This window comes from Leopardus geoffroyi, chromosome D4, assembly GCF_018350155.1.
Source record: "Leopardus geoffroyi isolate Oge1 chromosome D4, O.geoffroyi_Oge1_pat1.0, whole genome shotgun sequence".
NCBI lineage: Eukaryota > Metazoa > Chordata > Mammalia > Carnivora > Felidae > Leopardus > Leopardus geoffroyi.
In genome coordinates this window covers 48,233,522-48,258,611 of record NC_059342.1, presented here as the reverse complement: position 1 = coordinate 48,258,611, position 25,090 = coordinate 48,233,522, and positions in this window count along the sequence as shown.

Sequence of the window (25,090 nt, the reverse complement as noted above, 5' to 3'; positions counted from 1 at the left end):
CCAATAAACATGAAAAATAAAACTGTCAAATCAGACTTTCTGAAAATTAAAATTTTCTGATAACCAAAAGATACAACTAAGAAAATATAAAGAAAGGCAAGTCAGAATGGAAGAAAATACTTGTTACAAAATATATTCATTTGACAAAAGATTTGAATCCAGGATATAGAAATTTCTATAAATCAAAACACAATCCAATTTATAAAAACTTGGACTAAAGTTTGAATAGATATATTTCCAAAGGATTAGGAAGAAGCTTATTAAAAAGGCATGTGACATGATTTTGATCTGAGAACAAATCAATTAAAACCACAGTATGGGGGCACCTGGGTGGCTCAATGGGTTAAGCATCTGACTTCAGCTCAGGTCATGATCTCATGGTTCATGAGTTTGAGCCCCGCATCAGGCTCTGTGCTGACAGCTCAGAGCCTGGAGCCTACTTTGGATTCTGTGTCTCCCTCTCTCTCGGCCCCTGCCTTGCTCACATGCTGTCTGTCTCTGTCTCTGTCTCTCTCTCTCTCTCTCTCTCTCTCTCTCAAAAATGAACAAATGTTATAAAAATTTTTTTTAAAACACAATTTGACACTATTTTATACCCATGAGAATGGTTATACTCAAAAACACAAACAAAACCAAATATTGGCAAAGATGTTTAACAACTCATATTGACAGTGAGGTTTGAAAATGGCTTAACCTTTTTGGAGAATTGTTTAGTAGTTTCTTATAAAGTTAAACATATACCTACTTGATGACCAAGAAATTTCTTCCCTATTTATTCAAGATTAACAAAAGCAGTTATTCTCAGAAAGACTTGTATGAGAGCTTTCATAGCCATTTTATTTATATTAGCCCCAAATTTAAAACAACCCAAATTTCCATCAACAGTGGAATGGAAAAGCAAATTATAATGCATTCACACAACAGGTATTACACTGGGAAAAAAAAGTAAAAGAAGAATGCTGTACTGATAAACACACAGATGACTATCAAAAGCATACTGAGCAAAAGAAGTTGAAAAAAAGGATCATTCCATTAAAGGAAGACTCAGGAATGGTCAAAACTAACCTTTGGTGACAGAGATCCCAACAGTTGTTGTCTATACAGGGGGAGAGAGAATGGAAGGGGACACAAGGAAACTTTCTCAGGTGATGGAATAGTATTTTATCTTGATTAAAGTTGTGGTTCTCTAAATGTATACGTTTATCACACTTTTTTGAATTATACGCTTACTATCCATGCATTTCCCCTTCAATATTTTCGTTTAATGAGAAAAATATTAGCCTGATTCAGACACTTTACTCAACAAATTGAAAACTGCCAATTTGCAAAGTCATTTGGCAATCTATACTGAAGCTGAATGTATTCATGCACATAGATCTGGCAATTTCACTGCCAGGTATGTAACCTATAGAAACGAGTCAAAATGTTCACCAAATGCATGTGCAAATCTTTCATATCATTCATAATATCCCAAACTAGAAACAATTCCTATGCCCACCCAACAATACAATGGATAAACTGTGGTGTATTTATATAATGGTATTCTAAACATCAAGAAGAATAAATTATTGTGAATGGATCTCACAATGTTGAGTGAAAGGTGACAAAAAAATACAAATTGTATGATTCCACTTCAAAACTACACAAGATCAATGTCTAATGCTAAGAAGCAAGATAGCAGTTATGTATGGAGGAAATTAGTGACTAGGAGAGCCGTAACGGTGCTTTTTCTTCATTGGATTCCAGTTTCATAGATACACTTTCTTGTGAAAATTCACTGAGCTGTACACGATTGCTTAATGCATTTTATGTATGCTATACTTCAATAAAAAAAGTTTTAAAATCTGTGATAAACCAGAGGAATGTATTTCATGCTTTGGTCATGAGATGTTATTCAAAACTGTCATGAAACAATGTAGCTTGAATTCATCTGCCTAATGGTGAGTAAAAGTGATAGAAGAGAGGTTTGATTTTTGAAATCTTGTTTGCCATGGACTCCAAAAATAAGTTTATTTTTATTTGAGCATCTGGTTATTTCAGGTTCCCCTGGGGCAAGACCAAAATTTCTAGTTCTGTGGTTATATAGGCCACTTGCTTATATAGAGAATTTTATAGTTTAGTTCTCCAGGCTTATGTCAGTATTGTTGCTGGAGTTTTCTCTGTTAATTATCCTCCGGGACTTCAGTGTGCACACAGATGTCAATTCAGATGGGCCAGCGTGTATCTTTCTGGAAGCAATGGACTCTGAGTTTTAACCAGATGGTTGAGGCAAGTTCCCTTAAGGCCAAGCTCATTTTAAACTTTGTCTATGGATTTAATTTGTGAAGAGGGTTCCATTTTCAATGTCTAATCTGATTTACCCAGTCATTAGCTCATTAAATTCCTTTAACATTTCTTTTTAATTTCATGATAAATGCCCAGATAGAAGAGTGAACTTTTTTTTTTATTATTTAGGAATTTACTATATGCCAAGCACTGTCCTAAATCTTTTATATGTAATTCATCTAATAATTACAAGTAATCTATGCAAAAGATACTATTAAAATTGTCTTCATTTAAAATTTAAAAAAGGAAAGAAAACATGAAGCACAGAGAGCTTAAAAAAAAAAAAAAGTAAGAAAAGAAAAAGAAATTTGGCCAAGGTGACATGGAAGACAGACTTAATGCCAGGTAGGTGAGTTTCAGTATGTCTGCCCTGAACCAGTAAATAATTCATAAGGCAAGGGCTAAGCGTTTGTAAATGTGCAGAAAATATGGTCAATTCTCAATTCCGATTGTTACACATCTGTATTGCATCTTGACCAACTTATTTATATATGCCTAAGTCTCAGATTCCTTACAGATAGTGTAGACAATAACACTACCTAAATATTAGCATCAGCTTAAAGATCACATGAGATAATGCACATAAAGCATTTCACACAGACCTGCAACATTTTAAGAACTTAATAAATATTAACCATTATCCTTATTTATGGCATTACATTATTGTTACTGGGAATTAAAACTTCTACCTTATTTATAACAGAGGCACCTAGAAATCTGAGTATGGAGCCCTAGCAAAATTTCCTGAGGCATTAAAATATCATCCATGCTGTGGCTAGGTTTCTCATTTTAAAATTCACCCATTGCCAGATCGCTGGCTGCCAACAGAACCTCTGGAGACTTTAGTTCTGTGTCCGAGTCTTCCAACCACCTTCAATGTGACCATGCATTAAACAAAACAGAAAATCTCAGGGACCTTTTTCTAGAGTTCATATTTTTTTTAATCTTTTGTCCTTTGGATTATTTCCCAACTTTGGCAGAAATTAAAAACAAAGGTTATGGTTTGTCACAGCTTAAATTCCACCTCTGCACAGATAATTCAATATGTAAATTATGTGTAAACATGATATTCTGATTTTTTCCCTATTAACTTTATTTCTTTGAGAAAAAAAAAAAACCCACATACCTGTTACTTTTTCTTTGGATTAAAAGTAGGTGATGCTGTGGGATCACTTTTACTAGCTACAGATGATGTGCTCTTGGCAAATTCTCAGTCAACTTCACAGAGAATATAAACAGGTCTGTGAGTCACTTCGGTGTGTGGCTAGACAGAACATGGAATTTCCCTTACAGGCTCAAGAGCCCACTATACACCAGCTACAAAAAGCAATAGCAATGGTATAGATAGTTAACATTTTCCTCTTGCTGCATTTTCCCTCTTGTTATTTTAAATTTCACTGAAAAGGGTAATAAAGGCAAGTAAATATACTTTCTTTTAAATACCTTCTTCAAATAGTTTCTATGAATAGTGTCAAAAACGGTATCCCCTACAGGACTGGGATCAAAGAATCACCCTCACTGTTTTTATTGCTGTGATTGTTATTAATACCAGCTGCTAGGTGTATATATAGTACTCCAGAAACTGTGTTACAAATCTCTTTATACACTCTTCTAATGTGTCTTTACCATAACCTTAATAGGTTATTGCCATTAAACATGTGAAGTAACTAATACTCAGAAAAGATGTGTGGCTTTCTCAGATTGCACAGAGGTAACTAGAAGGAAGCAGGATGTGGACTTAGAACGGTCCTATTTCAGAGAGAATGTTGACTTTCCCCACTGACAATCTCACCTGAGTTCCTTAAAACTGAAGTTTGGGTGAATATCAAGGATGTTCTCTGCATTAGAATAAGCTCCCAATTTTGACCACTCTCTTAAGAAAGATTCCTGTTTTTTCTCTCTTGCACCATTTGTCATTGTCTTTTGATCAAGGTGCCGTAAGCAATTCTCTTTTTTCCTACTCATGGCCTGTAGAGAACGTTACCATCTTGGGGTACCAGAGCAGTACTATCCATGCAGAGCCACGAAGCAGTGAAACCCCTTCACTTTACCTGCGTCACACATTATTGCTAAATGATTTAATCTATGGTGTTAATCTACCCTTATTCTATAGTCTGTATCTCACAGAACTCTTCATACAAACCTATCTCCTAGAGGTTATACCTCCTGTCACTCTTTCCAAACAGGCCTAAACCAACAGAAATGTTCCATGAGTGCAGAGATTGATCCTCATCATGTCCCTTCCATTACTCTCAGATCCTTAACCTTTTCAGGTGCTCTCCCTCAGCACTTTAACAAAATCACCACACAAATGAGCAGTTAGTTCCTGTCTAATCCAACCACACAAACCTGGCTGTCTTCTAGGCTTAGCAAAACCACCTTCATTCAGTTCATGTTCCCAAAATTTAACATGGTGCTTGGTGCAACCCACATAACAACCACCACCCCCAACCCCAACCCCCATCCCGAACGCCACCCTGACAATGTCAACTGAGCTGATCTACAACAGTTGCTTTGAATGAAACAGGAAGCCATAAGTAAGAGCTACCCCTGGAGAACATCACGTGGATATGAAGACAAAGGAAAGGTGCTGAAAGAAGCACTGCACTTTTGGATCACCTAAGTTCAACTAGGATGACCCTCAATAAGATTGGGAATTCAGGAAAATGATTGTGTATGTTGAGAATGGTATGGTAGTGAGTTCACATTTGGATATGCTGATTTTGAGATGCTTATGGGGCATTCAGGTGGGTGGGAGTCCAACATACTTTGGAGCTTGGATTATTAACAAACCTAAGGTCTGGAAGAAGTCAACTGGTATTCAATCTAATACTATTGAAAGTTGGGGAATAGATAACACAGTCCAGAGGGAAGGAAAAACAGCAAAATTCAGAGCAGCCAAATTTAAAACTAAAATCTAAATATCTCCTATTACAGTGTCCATTCCAACAAGCTTTTCAAAGGGAACCTTATTCCAACACTAAGGTGAAGAACATATTAAATATTGAAGGATTCGTGATGTAATGTTGAACCAGTGAGTAGCCAAACTTCAAAACATACTGCCCCCCCCCCCTTCCACATATTCCATTGAATTATATGCCAGCAAATTCTTCTGGTGTATTTTTCCCTACAATACTCATCACCATTCAGTGTATTTTACTTAGTGTTTTTTGTTGTCTGTATTTCCCCCATTTGAATAAGATTATAAGAGAATTCGTTTGTACCTTGTTCACTGCTTAGAACATCATAGGTGCTCACCAAATATTTGTTACAAAAAAGGGGGAGAAAGGGAAAACAAAAATTGTTCTTTACCTTTGGGTGGTAGGTAGTACTGAAATGCTAAGTGAGATTTAGCAAAACCAGTTTGTCCTGTTTCATTTCAACTAAAGTGTTAGGAAGGAGATAAACTTGTAGAAGCAGTTAAACCACATCTTATTAACATTGAAACATACAGTCAAAAGTCATTCTATTACACAGTTTCTTTATTCTAATAGAGAAGCTATCAGAACATAGATAAAGAGAATTAGTTGGCTTGTAATTAGACTTCTGGGACACTAAAGGATAACTGTTTCAGTTTCAACAGCCTATACTGAATGCATTAAATATACCGTATTACATTGACAAAATGAAAAAAGTGGCATTAGCATTCACTTAAGCAATACATGTTTGTTAAGAATTTCCCTGTTCAGTGGTGGTACAAGCTGGTTTACATAGCACGTCTGCAAAATATCCTATCATGATGCATGGCACAGACAGCAGACATTGCTTGAATGAACTGGCATTCTAGAAGCAATGCTTCTAATTGGTGATTATCCACGATATTGACCCATGTACTGAAATGTTTAGGAGCTGTTTCAGGTAATTCTAACATACTAATTTGTTGCTGATGATGCAGTCTTTCAGTTCAATATGCTTTTCTTTGAAAGGTTCTGGGTATGAGGATGATCAGACCATATCCTCTGACATCTCATTACGCCCCAGGATTCATTCACTACTCATCTCTCCATCCTCAGAGCTCTAGGACTCTACTTCCGGAAGCTTGTAGGCATGTAGCCAATGGCATTTCCAGATAAAGAACCATTCTGAGGATATCCACAAAGAACTCAGAATCCTAGATTCCTCTCAACTGGCTGAGAAAGTACCGACACTGGCTCAGTAGAGATACACTTCCACCACCTCCACAGTAGCCAGCCCAGTCCTTCAGAGCTATTGTGTTCTCCATGTTTCTTGGGCCACAGTGTTCTCCATGCTTTTCTTTTGTTATTCATCATCTTCACTCACAGAGAAGCCAAACTTGTTGCCATGTTCTGTAAAGTCCTATATGACCACATCTGGATCTATTTCTCCTATCCCAATCTCCTACAACAGAAACTTATAACAGGCACCTCCAGCCTTCTTACCATTCCTCAAATTTGGAGAAACTCATTCTTGCTTCAGACATTTCTACCTCTGTTGTTCCTCCTAAGAATTCTTACTACCTATTGTCCAATGGACCACATTGCATGAATTACCCTTTACCCATCACTATTTCATTTGCCTTTTTACGCCCTACCTCTGAGTCAACCAATCTCAGGGGATGAGGTATTCCATCTACTGCTTCTTAGGAAGAAAGGAAGGAAGGAAGGAAGGAAGGAAGGAAGGAAGGAAGGAAGGAAGGAAGGAAGGAAGGAAGGAAGGGAGAGAGGGAGAGAGGTATGGAAGGAAGGGAAGGAAAAGAAGGAAAAGAAGAAAGAAGCAAAGAATCATTCTCTGAGACTAAAAAAAGATTCAATATTGTTTATTAATGCATGCATTAGGATATCAAGGTCCATGTCTGTTACATCTCCCCTTACAGACTTCCCATCTTCCCAATATAGTTGCATGGCAATGTTTTTACTTTTAAGTATTTGATATTCGCATTAAAATAAGCAGGTGAATAAAACTTATTTATGAGCCATAAAGATAGGATTATGTTTTTATTTTCTTATAAATTCCTCTATTTCTTGTATAAATAATTGTCTGATTTGCTTTCTTAGTTTTGTATGTATTTATCTCCCACTTATCCCCCACCTTTCCAACAGAATATGGAGATTCATTTCCACTTGGTCAACACCTTGGGAACATTTTCCCCCTTTGAAACACCCACCATAAATGAAGGAATCTTTCTACATCCAGATGGGATTGCTGTCTTTCTAGACCTTCCACACAGTGGAACTTGAGAGGCCCCACTTTAGCATCATGTTATAAATTCCCTTCCCTCCTTTCCTCTGTTGGACTCGTGTTTATCAAACCAGTTTCCATGGGCTTTACATTAAAATTCTAGTTTTTAAAGATACTACTTCATTGTCTGTCAGTTTCCAATTTTACCATAAGTCCAAGGCCACTGTGACTTTAGTCCTTTGCATTCAACACTATTTTGTTTGTAGGACTGCTCGAACAACTTTTCTCTGTAATCTTTTGGGACCTTCTCTTTATCTGTGGTATTCTAAAAATTCCCAGTGATAGGGGCACCTGGGTGGCTCAGTTGGTTAAGTGTCCAACTCTTGATTTCCGCTCAGGTCATGATCTCAGGTCAGATCTAGCCCTGGAGAGGGCTCTGTGCTGACAGTGCAGAGCCTTCTTGGGATGCTCTCTCTGCCCCTCCCTCACTTGCTCTCTCTCAAAAGTAAATAAATACAAAATAAATAAAAAATAAATAAAAGTAAGAATTCCCAGTGATGAAATTTGTTTGGATCTTCACTGAACTAGGCATTTGGCTGGCCTTTCCTTCTAATTCTAGAAATTCATGCCCTTCAGTTCTAGCAAATGTTCTTGAAGATTTTTTATTTTTGCTCACATGCTTATTTATGATTTAACATAATCCTTATCATTAGTTTTGATTACACTTTATTCTAAGCCAAATCCTGATGTACACAATGCTGGAAAACTTATTCCTATTCTGACCGCAGCTCGCCTTGTTGAGAAGAAACAATGTGCTCTGACACCTAAGAATGCCACAGTTTCCGTTTTCATACTAAGAGCCTAAGATGCCTGGTGCTTAGTACCATCAATACAACATGGCTGGCTTTGAGCTAACGGGCAGCTAGTGTTCATGAAGTCCGGTGTTCTGAGTCCTTCCTAACAGCCTCCCTTCAAGGTCTACTGGCCTCCGCCCCATCTGCTAGTAACAGCTCAGAAGGCAGAGGCAGCTTTGCCTGTGACCCACACTGCTAGTTCACCACCAGGGCCACTCTTCCCAGCACCAGAGGGCGCCGCCACCTGGGGTCCTCTGTATCATTATTTTCTTAAGTTTTCTCTTTATCTTAAATAGTCTGCTCTTTGTATTTTAAGGGGCGGATACAGCTATGGTTTCTCAGATACTCAGGATTTTGATGACATAAAATTCACATAATGTGAATTTATATTCACATAAAATAGTCTGACTTCTCCTAGATTTGTACTATCCTGTTTTTAGTAAAATTTATACTTTATATAAAAAAGTATACTTTATTTATACTTTACCATCACACAATTTATCTATTATACTACTCTTTCCCAAAATGCTCAGCTTTCTGAAGTTCTTGTACTTCCAGATAAACTTATGTAGAAAGTCTTTTTCAGGTTCCAAAATCAATTCCATTTGGATTTTCATTGCAATATGTTAACTCCTCATTTAATTTAGGAAGTACTGACATTTTTCGATTCTCAGTCTTTCTATTCAAATTATGAATCATGTTTTCAAATATTCAAATCTTACTTGAGGTTGCTTAGTAATGATTTTTTAGTTTGTAATTTTCCTCATATAATTAACAAATCTGTTCAAATCTATCTTTATGCTACTATAAATGGGAGTTTAATTCTGTTTTATTAGAGTGTTCATTTATAAATTTGTTCATTCTGGTTACATTGGTTCTTACAGTTCTTCTATTTTTGTTGTCTAGTAAGCAATTCTACTGTATACAGTGAGCAAAAATGAGAGCCATCCTTCCTAATAGTTTACATCTTATTTCCACATGCTGGAGTTCCCAGAGTGACATGTAATAAACAGTATGATGGTGAGAATCTAACTTGTTCCTGATATTGGCAAATACTGTAGTGTTTCATAATCGGTAATATTAACTGTTTGGGGGAATGTTGGTTTGTTTATTAGCTGTTTTTTGAGGACATACTGGAAGGCAGGAGCCAGGATGGTAGAGACTTTATGTTACTGCAAATAAATACATCATGAATTGGGGTGCCTACATGTCTCAAATCGGTTAAGCATCCGACTTCACCTCAGGTCATGATCTCACAGTCCGTGAGTTTGCGCCCCACGTCGGGCTCTGTGCTTACAGCTTGGAGCCTGTAGCCTGCTTCAGATTCTGTGTCTCCCTCTCTCTGACCCTCCCCCATTCATGCCCTGTCTCTGTCTCAAAAATAAACATTATAAACACATCGTGAATCTATTACCTTGGTCTTATTTGTTATTGACTTTTATTGTATCTGCTTTTTCTGTTTTGTTTTGTTTTAGTGATCTACAGTGATATAGATGTGATACATCATGCCTTTGTCCTACTACTGATAATCTGTAAATTTCCCAGACATATACCTAAATTTACATTTCTCAATGGAAAACATGTAGCTACTATTAATTGAGCACTTACTCTTTGCTACTGGCTTAACAGACATTAACTCATTTTTTTTTATCGTGTAATCCTGTGAGGTAGGCATTATTGGCACAATTTTACACAGAATAAACTGCAATTTAGAATAAGTTTGAAGCAATTGCTCTCAAATTATCCAAAAACTAAAATTCAGATCCTTATTGGTCTGATTCCAAGACTATGCTCTTAACCAATATGCTATACAGAAAAATTACTGGTTTTTATACACTAATTTTATTGTCAGAAAACTCAAAAACAATTTGTACTAACTGTTCAGTTTTCTTAGATATCCAGGTAATAACCAAATTGTGTTCTAATAATGGTAATTTTACCTTCATTTTCCTAACATGTACTCAGGCTTTTCCTGTTTTATTGATTTAAGTAGAACAGTATTAAATAATAATTTTATCAGCTGGAACTTTTGTCATCAACTTGATTTAATGGGGGTTTCTTTAGTGTTTCATTGTTAAGAATCTCTTAGCTGATGGTTTGACAAAAAAATTACCCTATCAAGGAAATATCCTTCTATTCCTACTTTCTTAAGAGGTTTTATTTTTAATGAGATGAATACAGAATTTTACTAAATGTCCTCTTGGAATCATTCAAGAAAATGATAAATATTTCTCCTTGTTTCTTTTAATATTACTAAGTTTGATAGAAGAGTATTATTTTATTTCTAACATATTCAAAGGTCAATATGCTGTTAAGTTTGCAAGTCTATCATTTGATAGTTTACCCCTTTTACAACGGGTCGAATGAATCCGTAGTTTTGGCTTTTCATTTCTTTTGTTGGCTTTTGCAGTTATGGTGAGATTTCTTTGATAATTTCCTCAATTTGTATTTACCTTTTTTTTTTTTTTTCAACGTTTATTCATTTTTGGGACAGAGAGAGGCAGAGCATGAACGGGGGAGGGGCAGAGAGAGAGGGAGACACACAATCGGAAACAGGCTCCAGGCTCCGAGCCATCAGCCCAGAGCCTGACGCGGGGCTCGAACTCCCGGACCGCGAGATGGTGACCTGGCTGAAGTCGGGCGCTTAACCGACTGCGCCACCCAGGTGCCCCTGTATTTACCTTTTTATTCTGATAAGGCTTCCACATTCATTTTGACATAAGTTTGGTTATTTCTGTCTCCCAGAAATTATAATCTGTTACAGTACGAGTTCCAAATTGAGTTCTGTTGATTTTTAATTTCTTTAATGTTTTATTTATCTTGAGAGAGAGAGAGCACACACAGGTGCATGTGAGGGGGAGGGGCAGAGAGGGAAAGAATCCCAAGCAAGCTCCACACTCAGCGTGATATATTTTAATATTTTTTAATGATTAGGAAAAGTTTTACCTATTTTTAAGAAGTCATCCTTCAGTTTTCATTATCATTTCTCATTTTTCTGCTTTTCAGCTTTTTTGTTCATCTTTTATACTAATGATTTCCTTCACATTGTTTAAAGTTGTAAATTCTTTTCTTTATAATAGTGATAAGCTATTGAAATTTATAGTGTCTTATATCAATCTTTTACACTTAAATAATAATCTTTACATAGGATGATTTTATGCTTTCTTTGTTATTGATTTCACTATATACTTATTTGCCTTGTATTTGACTCATAATTTGCCTATTCTTTTATAGTTAACCTACTTTGGTCAAATGGTTTTAGTTCGCTTTCATACACAATGTGAGATTCAATCCAAACTGAAAGTCTTATTTTTTGTTGTTGTTTTGGGTTTTTTTCTTTCAGGGTTTTGTTTTGTTTTGGATTTTGTGGGGAAGAGGGTTGTTTTGTTTTGTTTCAAGCTGAAGCTCTTATTTTCTGTTGGAGAATATAATATATTCCTGTTCTTTGTCAAAATACTTGAATTTATTTTTCATCATATTTCTTAATGCTTTCTTGATTGTCATATCTTATTTTCTATATCTTAGATTCCCCCAAAGTACCATTGAATCAAGTTTAATTAGTAGGTTATCACAGAAAGTACAAGTAAGGAAATGAGAAAGTGAAACTGGGAATAGTTTCTTGTTGTTTTAGGCACTAAGAATCACATGGATGCAGGTAGTAGCAGTGTTAGTAACTGAAGATCAATCTTACTGAAAATCCTGAGGAATATTTACAAAGATTGTTCTACTGAAAGCTAAGGAAGCCAGGAACTTTACCTGCTGATTCCCAGCACTCATTGGATGGTGGTCAATTCTGAGGGTATTAAATTCCTGGCACTCTTGAGCTATCTCAGGAGCAGGCTGAGAAAGTTCCTGTAGTTCCAGAGAAAATCCTCGGGCAAAGGTGGAAAAGGATGAGATACAAGGGTATTTGTGGTGGAAAGCTGTCAGCATGTGTGTGGGGACTGTCCATGGCAGATATGGTGAACCCAGCCATAGGCCAAGAAGATATGGGACACAAACAGTATCTATTCAGCAGTGTTAGGGAGGGTTCCCCTCAATTTACTCTACTAATATACAACAGGCACGAATCATCTATAATTCTACCAATATATACCATTGATATTTTTGTGTACTTCACTGAATGCATTTCCAATCCTCACCAACAATAAAACATGCACTTTGGAATTACCAGAATATAACCAAATATAACCAAATACAAACAGGAATGTATTTGAACTCTGCCCTCCTTTCTCTCTACTGCTCCACCTCCCTTTTTTTGCAGAGAACAGAGAATATAACCTGGAATTTTAAAGTACTTACTGTTAGTATTATTTTATAAACTGTCTTCCATAATTACTTGTAAATATGTTAAGTAACCCTAATTGTAATAATTCACTCTAATTCATTATTATTTTCATTTAACATTGCAGTTGTTAACAATGTGCCTACAAACACTAAAAAGAAATGGCTTACGTGTTTTATAAATGTTCTTATACTGTAAACATATAAATGACACCTTAATTATGTATTCTTAATCGCTGTTTACAGCACTACTCCTTCAATTCTTTATATTATTTGTCACCTGTCACATTTCAATTGGTATTAGAACAAATCTGCAAATCTTACTTCTTTTCCTTGGTTGATTTCTTTTTCTGCCTGGATGAGTATTAGGATGAATTTTAAAAAGAAAAAGATAGAAATCTACATATTTCAACAAAGTAGGTTGAAGTGTGAGTACTTTTTTCACAAATCAATACCTCCTACCATATGATAAGCTACTTTCAAATTCAGGGTCAGAGTTTTTTATATGTATTTGTGTATTCATTCTACAATTTTAATTTGACTTATTCTCCAGAGTAAAATAATTGCGCATGTTTTGGATCTTTATTATCTATCCCTTTCCCAGTCTCTCCAGTTTATCTCTTTATTCCTTTCCTTATGCAAAGGTCTCTAAAAGCTTCTTACCTTTTTCCACATGTAACTTGTCTGATTTTGTGATCTTTGTTTCTATTTCAGTCATTCATTCTGCTATTGTAGTTTTGTCTGGCTCTGAGTTCCATCAGAGTCCACATTCCTTTGAATTATATAAGAGTACACTATAAGTTTCTTTAAAAAGTATTTATTCCAGTATTTTTTCCTCACAACTATGGCCTTCCTCTACTTCAGACATTATATCTATCTTCTTTTATATATAAAGTATTCCTTTCAGTGTTTTTTTCTAAATTTTGTTTATACATAATTGAAGAGAAGGCACATCATTGACCAAGAGTTGCGAACATGTATTTTACTTTGATTTTCTTAGCGTTTTCTTGGAAGCTATTTAAAGCTCTTTTCAGATCTCAGACTAAAACGTGGTTTCATTTTATATTACCCCTTTTGTGATCTAATTGCCTCATGTAAAGCCATGATAGTCAGGGTGTCATTGGCGAATCTCCTGTGAGAGGGGATAACTTTTAAATTATTTTTCTTTGGTCTATTCTCCATTTTCCACATGGTGCAACTCTCCTCCTTTCTAAGACTGCTGTTCTCCCACCCCTATTCCTTCCATGTCTGGAGATACCCTGTAACCATTCTGTTTAAAACAGGCTTTCTTGCTCTTCTTTTTCCAGAGTAGCTGGATTGTGAATTTGATTAATCTACATTAGTAAAGAATTTCTAACTGATTTCTCTCCTATCCCACAGTCTGCCTTCAACTATAGTCTTAATGTAACAGACTAGAGATGTATTAGTTTCTTTACCGATCATCTTTAATTCTTCTAATTCCATCCTACTTTCTCTAGAAAAGGTTTGTAAGGAATTCCCCATTGGTTTCATCTAACATTGTCTCATTGAGGTTTCTGACATATGGATGGCATCTTCCCATATTTTCCATCAAAAATGCTGCATTTTCCTTCTGTTTTTATATTCTTTTGTTCATTTGATAGTGATTTGGAAAAGAGTGAAGATTTATATAGTGATGCTCAAGTTGCTTCTCATCCATGATTCTTGTCTACTCCATATTTTAGATGTCACCACGCAGATGTCTCCTTAAGTCTCCATCTGCTTCCCATAGAAAGTCATTTTTGGATATTTGCTTTTTCTATGTCTTCAGGGAAATGTTCTTTTTCTCTTTTGTTGCCATATGGGTTTTTTTTTTCTTTTTTAGGCTCTGTCCCCATCCTTTTGAATGGGCAAAATCTGTGTCAGTCCATAGTTTCACGCCAACAGTGTGGGTGAAGCGTCATTGGTCCACTTTACTCTCCACATGGGAGACCTTCTGATGGCTTCCCCTTCTCACTTCTCATCTGAACATCAAGTTGCCTTGCAGAGCATCTAGTGCAATTTGTGATACCTAACAAACATTCATCAACTTTAGTTTCACAGGACTAAAATTGGATCTTTTCTTGCTCAAAGTTGCCATTTTCTCAACGCTAGTGAGTAAGATGCAGTTGGCTACATCTCTCAGCAGCACATAGCATGAAGACCTTTCCTGGCACACATAGTCCCAGCTCTCTTCATCCCATCCTTGTTTCTCGCTTCTCCATATGTGACTAAGCACCCAAGTATGCCACAGGTTTCACCTATCCCCTTCTCTGTTGTTTTTGTTCTGGAAGGTTAGTCTCAGAATGGATACAGAAACTGATGAGCTGCTGGTGGTAAAAGACTAGAAACCTTCTAGTTAGTTTCCATTGAACTAAAAGTTTGCCTAGTTTATTAGGTTATGATTTCTTGGCATTTTCTTCCTTCCTTTCTTCCTTCCTTCCTTTCCTTTTTTTTTTTTTTTTTTTTTTAGACCTCAGAACATAATGATGAAACACCATGGTTTCCCTATTTTCTTTTTAAATAGGTCATTAGATTTACTTTAAATAGCCACTACCATTTTTTGTTTACTTATGTACTTTATCAAAAGCCAGAGATAATTTTAATCAATCACATCTAATCTGCTTTATGCAACCCAGAGAGCTCAACTTATTGTTATGTCCATTTCCCCATTTAGCCATTTTCTCAACCACCTGAAAATTAAGTAATTACGACATATCCTCAGTATGGTATGTTCTGGACATATCAGGACTAATAATGTATTATTATTTCCTTTAAAAGATTTAGTCTGGTAGGAGAAAAGGACATGTATATAAGTAAGTGGCAATGTCTTGTATGGATATTAGGATAAAATAGTTATATTACATTTTAAGAAAAAAGTGGTTATTTCTTCCAGGTAGGATTCAGAAAAGAGTTAATACTTGAGCTAAGTTTAAAAAGAGAAGTAGGTGCTAAAAAGACACAGTGGGGGTAATTGTGGTCAGATTCAGAAAGGATAATTCATGTACAAGGAACAATGTCTGGCACAAAACTGTTTGATATGCTAGAAGAACTAAGAACAACTTGGCACTCCTGGATTATAAAATGTGAGACATACCCAGCCATTGTTAAGGCTGAAAAGTGGCCCATTAAAAATTTGAAACTATAAAAGTAGTCCGCTATAAAGTTATTACAGTCCATATCTAGTACTAGAGTTTAACACCTCTTCTCTAAAAATTGGCCTTTTAAAATAATTTCTACCTCCATTTTTAGAATGGAGGAAATATTCAGGAAATATTTGCTATAAAAATCATATTTAAGAAACATTTTAAATATGCCTAGTTTCTCATTTTAGTTTAATGACTAAAACTCATTTTTTACATTATTCTTCTCTTATCATCCAAAAATTTAGAAATATTAAAATGGCTTTTCTTTAGGTAAAATAGGTCACAAATATTTAACCCAAATATACAGTGATATATTTCCTAGGTCTAAAATAGCACAGATCGCAATTTTTCCTGCATTGAGAGACAAATGTTAGGCATCGGCTGAAGTGGCAAAGCACAAATGTATGGCATATGGCACACAGCTGAGAAAATTAAAAGTGCTTACACTGAGAGGAGGTCATAACCCAGTGGGCATAACCAGAACTTGGAGGGTTCATTCCATTACTGGAATGTCAACCAAGAGAATGGCAAGAGAGTATATTATACATCAAAAGTATTTACAGTGTCAGGGAGATAGAACTTGACAATGAAGAGTGAAATGGTTAAAAAAAATTACCATAAAAATGCAAGGAATAAAACCTAAAGAAAAAAATGACAACGGCTATCTTCAAGCAGTAGTATGAAAGGTGAGACTGACAATGAAAAACTAAGGCAACACTTTGTACACTCTAAATTGTTCTCATGTTCAAAGGGGAGTTCCAACTCTCCTGTATTTTTCTGGGGTGAGGATAAACAGTAGTGACAAACAAGCAACATCAAAGAACTCCTAAATTATGTAGAAGACAATTTTATGACTCATAAAGCAAAATATCCTGAAGGTATGACTGTATTACATCTCTTACATGCCAGGAAAATAATATTCAGGCTAGTATCCATAGGGTGTTATAATTGAGAATCTTTTAATAAAAATCTCAAGGAATACTTTTGTTGAGTGTCTACTAGATCCAGGCGCCATCCTAAGCATTTGGCATACATCAATAACCAAAAAAGATAAAGACTACCCAAATGGAACTTGATGTTTAGTTGGTTTAGGCAGAAAATGAACAAGTCTAATAATTAAGTAAAATGTATCTTGTATTAACAGTGATAAGTGCTACATAAAAGAAGATAAATGGAGTAGTTTGATGGGGGTAGGTAGAGTGTCAGGGTAGAGGTAGAGAGAGCTTATAGTATTAGATATGTTTGTCAGAGTATGCTTTACTAATAACATTGGACTTGAGTAAATATTTCAAGGATGTGATGGAGTTAACCAAGTGCATATGGGGAATATGGGACTGAGTATCAGTGGCATCAAAAGCCACAAAGTATCATGATTGAGGGACAGCAAAGAAGCAAATGTTGAAACACAGAAGAGGAGGAGGACATGAGGGCAAGGAGAAAGGTGAGTGAGCCCTAGAATATCTAGTGTCTTGTGAGCTATTTTAAGAATTTTAGCTCTATTTTGAATGAAAATGGAAAGGAAGTATAGAATTTTGAGTAGGAAATCAATGGTACACCTTACGTTTTTGAAGGATCAGGTGGCTTTTGTGTTTATAAGACACAGGTAGACAAATTTTGAGGCAAAAAGTATAGTCAGAAGGCTATTGCAGTAACTATGGGTGAATGGATGGTGGCTCAGTCAGAAAGTAGCTATGGGGTTTATGTTTGGATTCTAGATAGATTCTGAAGGCAGAGTCAACACAATTGCTGGTATTTTGGGATGTGAGGAAAAGTGATTAGTTAGGATGACTACACCTTTTTGGACAGAGTAACAGGAAGGACAGAGCTGCCATCACATCAAAGTTCAAATAGGAGTTTGAGATATGCAGATTTTGAGAGAATTATTAGTTATTCCAGTGGAACTGGATGTTCATTCCAGTGCATGTTAAACATGCAGTTAGATACAATAGTCTGGATTTTGAGACATTCTGGGTAGGATTTATAAATTTGGGCATATTTGTAAGTAGTTAGTAATGAGACAAGATTAGATCACTAACAGAATGCCCATAAAGAAGGGAAGAGGACCAAGGATTGAACTCTGTGATATTCAAATATTAAGGGAGCATAAAGAAGAAACCAGGAGGGCCACCTGGGTGGCTCAGTTCTTTAAGCATCTGACTCTTCATTTCGGCTTAGGTCAGGATTCCTGAATTCAAGACTCACTTCAAGCTCCGTGCTGATAGTGTGGAATCTGCTTGGGATTCTCTCTCCTTCTCTCTCTCTGCCCCTCCCCTGCCCTCTTTCTCTCTCTCAAAATACATTTTTAAAAAAGAAGAAACCAGGGAAGGAAACTAAGGGTTAGCAACCAGTAAGAGAAAAACCAAAAATAAGTGTGGCATCCTAGAAGATAAGTGAAGCAATGTGCCAAGCAGGTAAAAGCTGCTGATAGTTCAAGTAACACAGGACTGAAAATTGGCCATTTGGCTCAAAAATGTAGATATCACTTTTTGCCTTTATTCAGTTATTTCCATGCAGTGACAAAGATTAAAGTTCGGTCAGAGTGAGTTAAGACAGAAAGACAGTTTGAAGAAAGCAAGTATAGACAACTCATTCAAGGAATTTTGATCCAAAGAAAAGCAATGAAATATGGTGGCTGTTGACAGAATGGAGTTTTCTCCACCACCTTAGTATCAGAGCAAAATAATTATACATTACATCAGTCAAGATTCCATGAGGGAGGCAAACCCTCTAAGAGTGTTATAGGATAAGTGATTTTAGCAACATGATCTTTATGATAGCTTATTTTATATGTCAGCTTGATTAGACTAAGGGACATCCAGATAGCTGATAAAACATTATCTCTGGGTATGTCTCTGGGAGTGTTTCCAGAAAATATTAGCATTTGAATGAGTAAACTAAGTAAACAAGACTGCCCTCACTAATGCAGTTAGGCATCACCTGAATAAAACAAAGAGGTGGAGGAAGAGAAAATGTACTCTCTCTGCTTGAGTTATAACATCAATCTTCTCCTGACCTCAGACATCACTACTCCTGGTTCTAAACTGAGACTGAATTACAGCACTGACTTACCTGGTTCTCCAGCTTGCAAACAGGCTCCATAATCATGTGAAGCAATTCCCATAACTTATATATAAGTGTATGTTGTGTGTGTGGTTCTAAACAGAATCAATTGGATACATACACACATACACACACACACACACACACACACACGCACCTATACTCACATCCGTGTCCACGTCCACACACACATCCTTATCTAGCACCTATCAGTAAGGATTCTCCAGAGACATATAACAATACAATTGTACACATAGCATATGTTCTATGCAGAATATGTATATTTTATATACACACATATATTCACATATACATATATATTCACATATACATATATATATATATATATATATATTCATTCTATTTTTTTGGATAACTCTGATACAACTGTACACATTTATGGGAGAAGCTGAGAAAGTAAGTGACCAAAAACCCAAAAGAGAGTTGGAGTTAAATACTAACGAGTCTTCCCAAAGTGCAGAGTTGGTTGGATAATCAAAGCTTGAGAAGAAATCTGGAAAGCCAAGGATGGCAAGGTGTCAAAGTGAGAACATAATGAAGGGCTAATGGATAAGGCTATGAAATTTACCCTTCACATCTGGTATTGGGCCTGGAGTTACTATTGGCTCATAGGGCTGATAGCCAGGAAGAAAAGCCAGGAAGGACAGAGGGAGGAAAGCTGGAATCTTCCAGAATTTCTGCATCTGTTTCATACCACAAGGGAGAACAAAGAAAATTGAGAACCTACCAGTGCCTATGTGCCTATCTCATACCATACCTATTCCCAAATGACCTCCAGAGAATGGTACCTGCTGCTATACTTCAACTTTCCAAATCTAATGCAAAATTCTCTAACCTGGAGCCATACAAACGAAAGGTTTCTGGGAAGCTTAGTTATAGCTTAGCCAAACTGATCCAGTGCAAAACCACACATATGCTAGGGAAGGAGAAAAATGAGGATGTAGGCAACAGACAGGAGATTTGTGGCAATGTACTTGAGTAAAACAGAGGTCATCATAGCTAGCATGCAAATGAAGGAATTAGATTTACAACAGAGTAAAGGTGTTTGGGTTTATGAAAATTTATTTCCAAAAAATAGCAATCATCTCTGCTGAATGCACTGATAACAAGTATTAAAATTAAACATTAAAAATCATCATGTTAGAAGAATTTTGGTATATTTTAGTGGATAATTACCACTTAGCTGCATATAAATCTTCATAGAAGGTCAGTCACTAATAACAAGAAATGCATTTATTGGTGTAGCTCAATAATTTTATGGTGTATGAAATGAAGGACTAAAATGAAAAATATATATACTTGTTTATTTCTAAAGATTAAAAAAAAAACTTTCATTTAGCCCTGATTTTAACCACCGCGTATAGTCTCATGAATACAATTTGTTTTCTTTTCTTCCCCCTTATGGTAGACCACTGTTACAGTCAGTATATCCGATCACCTATTTGACAATTCCACCCCTAAATCCTCAAAATCAGCTCTGATTCAATCTGGCCAAGACTTAATCCATAGTTTTCTGTATACCATCCCACCTCTAATTCTGGTTCTTCTCTGATTCTAATAACCACTTTTTCAAGCCAGAAATATAGTAGCACTCTGATCTTTATCTCTCTGCCTCTTATTCAACCCTCCATTTAATTGCCTTACCCTGTTCCTTTTACCTTTCACATATCTCTAGAATCTTTTCACTTATCTCAGTTTACATCACACTGTCATCCTAGTCCATACACTCTCAAACTCTCTCCCAAGTTATTAAAATAGCCTTACAGTGGATACCCTTCATCCTGTTTTTTCATGCTTATCCCAGTCCATTCTCTGGAATCTCTACATCTAATACATTTGTTTTGTGTTATATCTGTTTTAATATTTAATCATTCCCTGTTGATAAATTGCATTCTTTAGTGGGTTTTTTTTTATTGTTCACTAACTAATTACCACACTTTTCAACAAGAACTACCAATCTGTATGTGATTCAATTCGTTACCTCTCCAAACAGGAATAGTGGAAGAAAATGCTATGAGGTTGCTATGCTTATAACTGTTTATTAAAGGATAAAACTAAGTTGTGAGGATGTATTTTTTATGTTAATAGAAAGGGAAAAACATTGTTTTAAAATTTAGGTAAATCACGAATTTGGTGAATGCAAAAACGTTTCTTCACAGAACTCCAAAGGAGTAGATTCCAGAGTCTACAGAAGACATTATCAGAAGCTTTGGAGGCGGGGGGGGGGGGGGGGGGGGGGGAATCTAAAGGTTAGAAAAACATTCAACAATAGTTTACAAAGTTCATGGGTCTGTTGCAGGATATCTCCAATCTTGTAACATGCTAATATCTCTTGTGTCAAAGAAACATGTAAAGTATGTAGGACTTGATAAACCTTCTTAGCATTGAACCTTTTTGTTACCAGAGTGCATCACAGAACAACTGCTCTATAGAACACTTTTGGGAATGCCACTCTAAGCATTTCAGGAGGAAATGGAGGTGTGAAGCAGTTGAGGTTGAAGTAGTCCCAAGGGGTATCAAATAGAACCTGAATTGCTCTATGGGTACTAAGGGTTTGCAGGGCGAGGGGCAGGGTGGAGGAATCCCACACGAATTATATAAAGAAGGAAAGTTTGTTGAACAGAGTAGGGAAAAGGAGTGGAGTCAAGTTACAAAGACTACCTGAAGATATGCTACATCATTTTCCCAGTCATCAAAGGAGGAAAGAGTTAAGAGAACACCAAGTATCCTGTAGGAACTCAGTACTTATGAAAACAAAGTGAAGAGTTTTGTTTCCTGGCTATTTAAGCTTGACAACTGGTTTATAACTTACTCATCTGTCGAAGTCCCAGACCTCATGTCCATTATTTTATGACCAGGTTGACCAAACCCAGATTAGGCCAAACTAACTTAAACACCATCACACATTTTTAAAAGGGGAGTAGCAATGTTACACATTTTTAAAGAGGAGAAGCATTGCAAATAGTAAAATATAATACAGAGGTAAAAATAGGAAAAAAAAAAAAGAATGTGGACTTTTAAGACCTCATTTTGACATACTTGAAAGAAAAAAATAAGGGCAAAACCACTGTTTTACTTAAGCACTACAATACAAAACAATGTTGAAAAATAATCTGAGAACTCCTGCTCTCAAATCCATAAATTTAAGACAATAAAAATATATATGGCATTAATTAAGGACTTTTTAAAATTCTAGTGTCCCTCCTAGAGTAAGGAGTTGAATGGCATTATAGAACATTCTCTGATCATTTCCCTAACTTTTACAGTAAGAATGTAATGCCATATTTTGTAAGGGGGGGGCGGTGGGGAATGAACTTAGAAGGACAAAGACAATTCAAAGAAAATCATCTTCACAACAAAGCAGCCAATTCTGTGATTCAGGATCTAAACACATTAAAAAATGTGCCCCATATTTTCGTTTCCCACGTGATTTACACGGAAAATATGTAGGCACTGTTTTCTGCACTGCTTTATCCCATGAATAATTTACACCTTCCATCAGCGTTCAATTCCCATTTTCACTCTATATACAAAGTTTTCACCTTGCTGATCATTTATTTCAGAAGGAAAGAGATACAGCAAGTCCTTATCCCCCCAGTCAGAACATAGAAACAAAGATACATGTTTTTATATTATTCTTGTATGCACATAAAAAGTATTCTTAATCAAAATTCACAATATGGTTTATCTGTGTTAATTGCCATAGGACATGAAGATGAGGTTATAATAGGGATTTCCACCTGATCTAAGTTCCTTGAAAGCAAAAGACATATCTTTGGATGAAAATTCCAAAAAATGGCAACTCTGTTTGGTTTACCATGGCCCCTGACAAACTAGAGTGATCCTACCACAAATACAGTGTTTGTTTAACTTTTCAAATAGCATGAACTTGGCTGTTCCTGATATGAAAGAAGGTATGTTTATAGGTCTTTAAATTATTTTTATGACAGAAAAATAGATTTTGCTTCCTTGAACAACTTTCTTTGTGAGCAAACTCAAATGTTCCAAGATAATTGATAATAGAAGGAACAATACATAGTAAAACTCACATACAGAGAGCACAGTCCAGGCTCTATCCCACTAGTTTTCACTAATCACATCTCCCATGAAATCTTTTATCAGGGCTACTAACAAGTACACAATGGCCAACCCGAGTTTCACCTTCATTGCCTTCTCAAAGTAGTTTTTTTCTTTCCTCCAGACACCCTAATGAGCAGTGAAATGGTGCAAAGGTAGACATCAAGAAGTAAGAATGGGAGAGGTAATGGCCTGTATAACCTGAAAACTATACAATAAGCTCCTGGGTAATTGAATGTTGGTGGGACTTGGCAAAAATAGCACCAGTGGTTATAATTCATTCAGACTTAAAAGAAACTGTCCTTCCAATATCAAAGCATAATGAAGAACTGAGTGCAAAATTTGTTGCCAGTTTATGATTATAGCATTCAGTGATCCATCCAAGGACTAATGTTGTCCCATCGTGAGTACAAGAGAAGGGCAAATAATGGGTACGAAGAACTGTCCTAAAGTCAAGTTCACAGAAGACAAGCAATTACAACCTGATTTTAGAGATCGACACCCAAAACACTTTTGTCTTTTTCTTTATGATGAATCAATTCAATACACTATTTCCTATTAATGAAGGCATTGTACTTTGGGGTAACAAAGATGTACTTCTGCTCTTGCGATTTTTTTTAAATAATGAGGGATATAATCATGCACTTGAGTAGCTTCAGTCAAGAGAATGTTATAGAAGTTTAGAAGACTGAGCCATTAATACAGAAAAACCCCTCACTATATACTCGCAGTATTGCTTGAAGGTCCAAATAGCATAACAAAGTTTTTGTATAAAGCAGGACAAGGACCATAAAAGAAAAAAATTATCTACTCTTTTAAAAATAATTTTAGTTATAAACCTACGTGCTAAGCATTCTGGTAGATATGAGGATACAAACGGAACAAAATACCACTCCCGGTATCAATGCAGTCATTGTGTAATAGAAAGTGAGACAGGTGGACACATACACCACTATACAAATGATTAGAAATCCTGAAGCACATCTCTTCCATTTTTTTTACATTTTCTACATAGATAGAGATAGAATTCTCTCTTGTTTAAGTTGAGAGAGGAATAAATTTACAGGAATTCATGTATTTTCCAAGTAACCTGTGCTGCAATGTCTCAGGAATTTCTCTGTTATTGCTTACACTTAGCCCATAGTACACAGGAAAGAGACTATATGGTTGATGGTGCACAAATATGGCTGTAAATCAGAACTATTCAGGGAACTTTTAAAAAAATAGAGATTCTTAAACCCTGCCACAGTCGCTCTGTGAGCCACTTTGCAAACCACTAGTCTAGGCCATGTGGAATATCTCAATTTTGACAAAAGCTAAGAGCTGCTACTCAAAGAGGGAATCCTTTGTGGATTAGAGAGGATCAGGAATTACAAAGAAAGATGTGTGTATCATCACACATCACCTAAATGCTCTCACTCAACTCTCTCCCCACTGTTTCTGGTCCACTTTCTGTGTTTCTTACACTTCCTTCTCTTCTCCTCCTGTGGTACATCTCAGAGCCATACTTCATCTAGAATTAAACAAGATGGTAGTCCAGGTTAACATTCTATCTATACACTAAGAAATCTCCCCCAGGGGAAAATATTGACTACAAGAACTCATGGAGGAAAAAAACTAGAAATTATATCATATTTTCCACTAACTTCATTTGGAGAATCATAGACGTATTAAGCATGAACAAGAGAGAAACTGGTGACTGATTGATTAAGGGGGGAAAGAATTCAGCAATGTGACCCATGAGTTCCAGAATTTAAAAATTCAGTAATTCAACAAACATTTTGAGCATCTATGCTGAATTAAGTATTACTGAACATTAGAAAAATAGGAAGGGCAACATCTCAATGCTAGCATGATATTAATCACTCCATATTTGATTTAATATTTGATTTAATTTTCATTCTTTCATTAAACAAGTAATGAGTAAGTATTGATCTTGTGCCATGTTTTGTACAGGGGATAAAGTATTGAATAATGCATGCCTAGTTCTTATTCTTTTGGATAGTATTTGCCAGCAAGGGATAAAGACAAGTAAGGCAACTACAACAAAGTATGACAAAGTAGAGAATGCTATGGAGGATCATTGCAAGGACACATAAAGGCAACTTCATACAGACTTCAAAATGAACAAACAACAAATGCTCCAGGAAAAGTTCCTGCAAAGTTATGGAGGCAAGGTAATAGGAT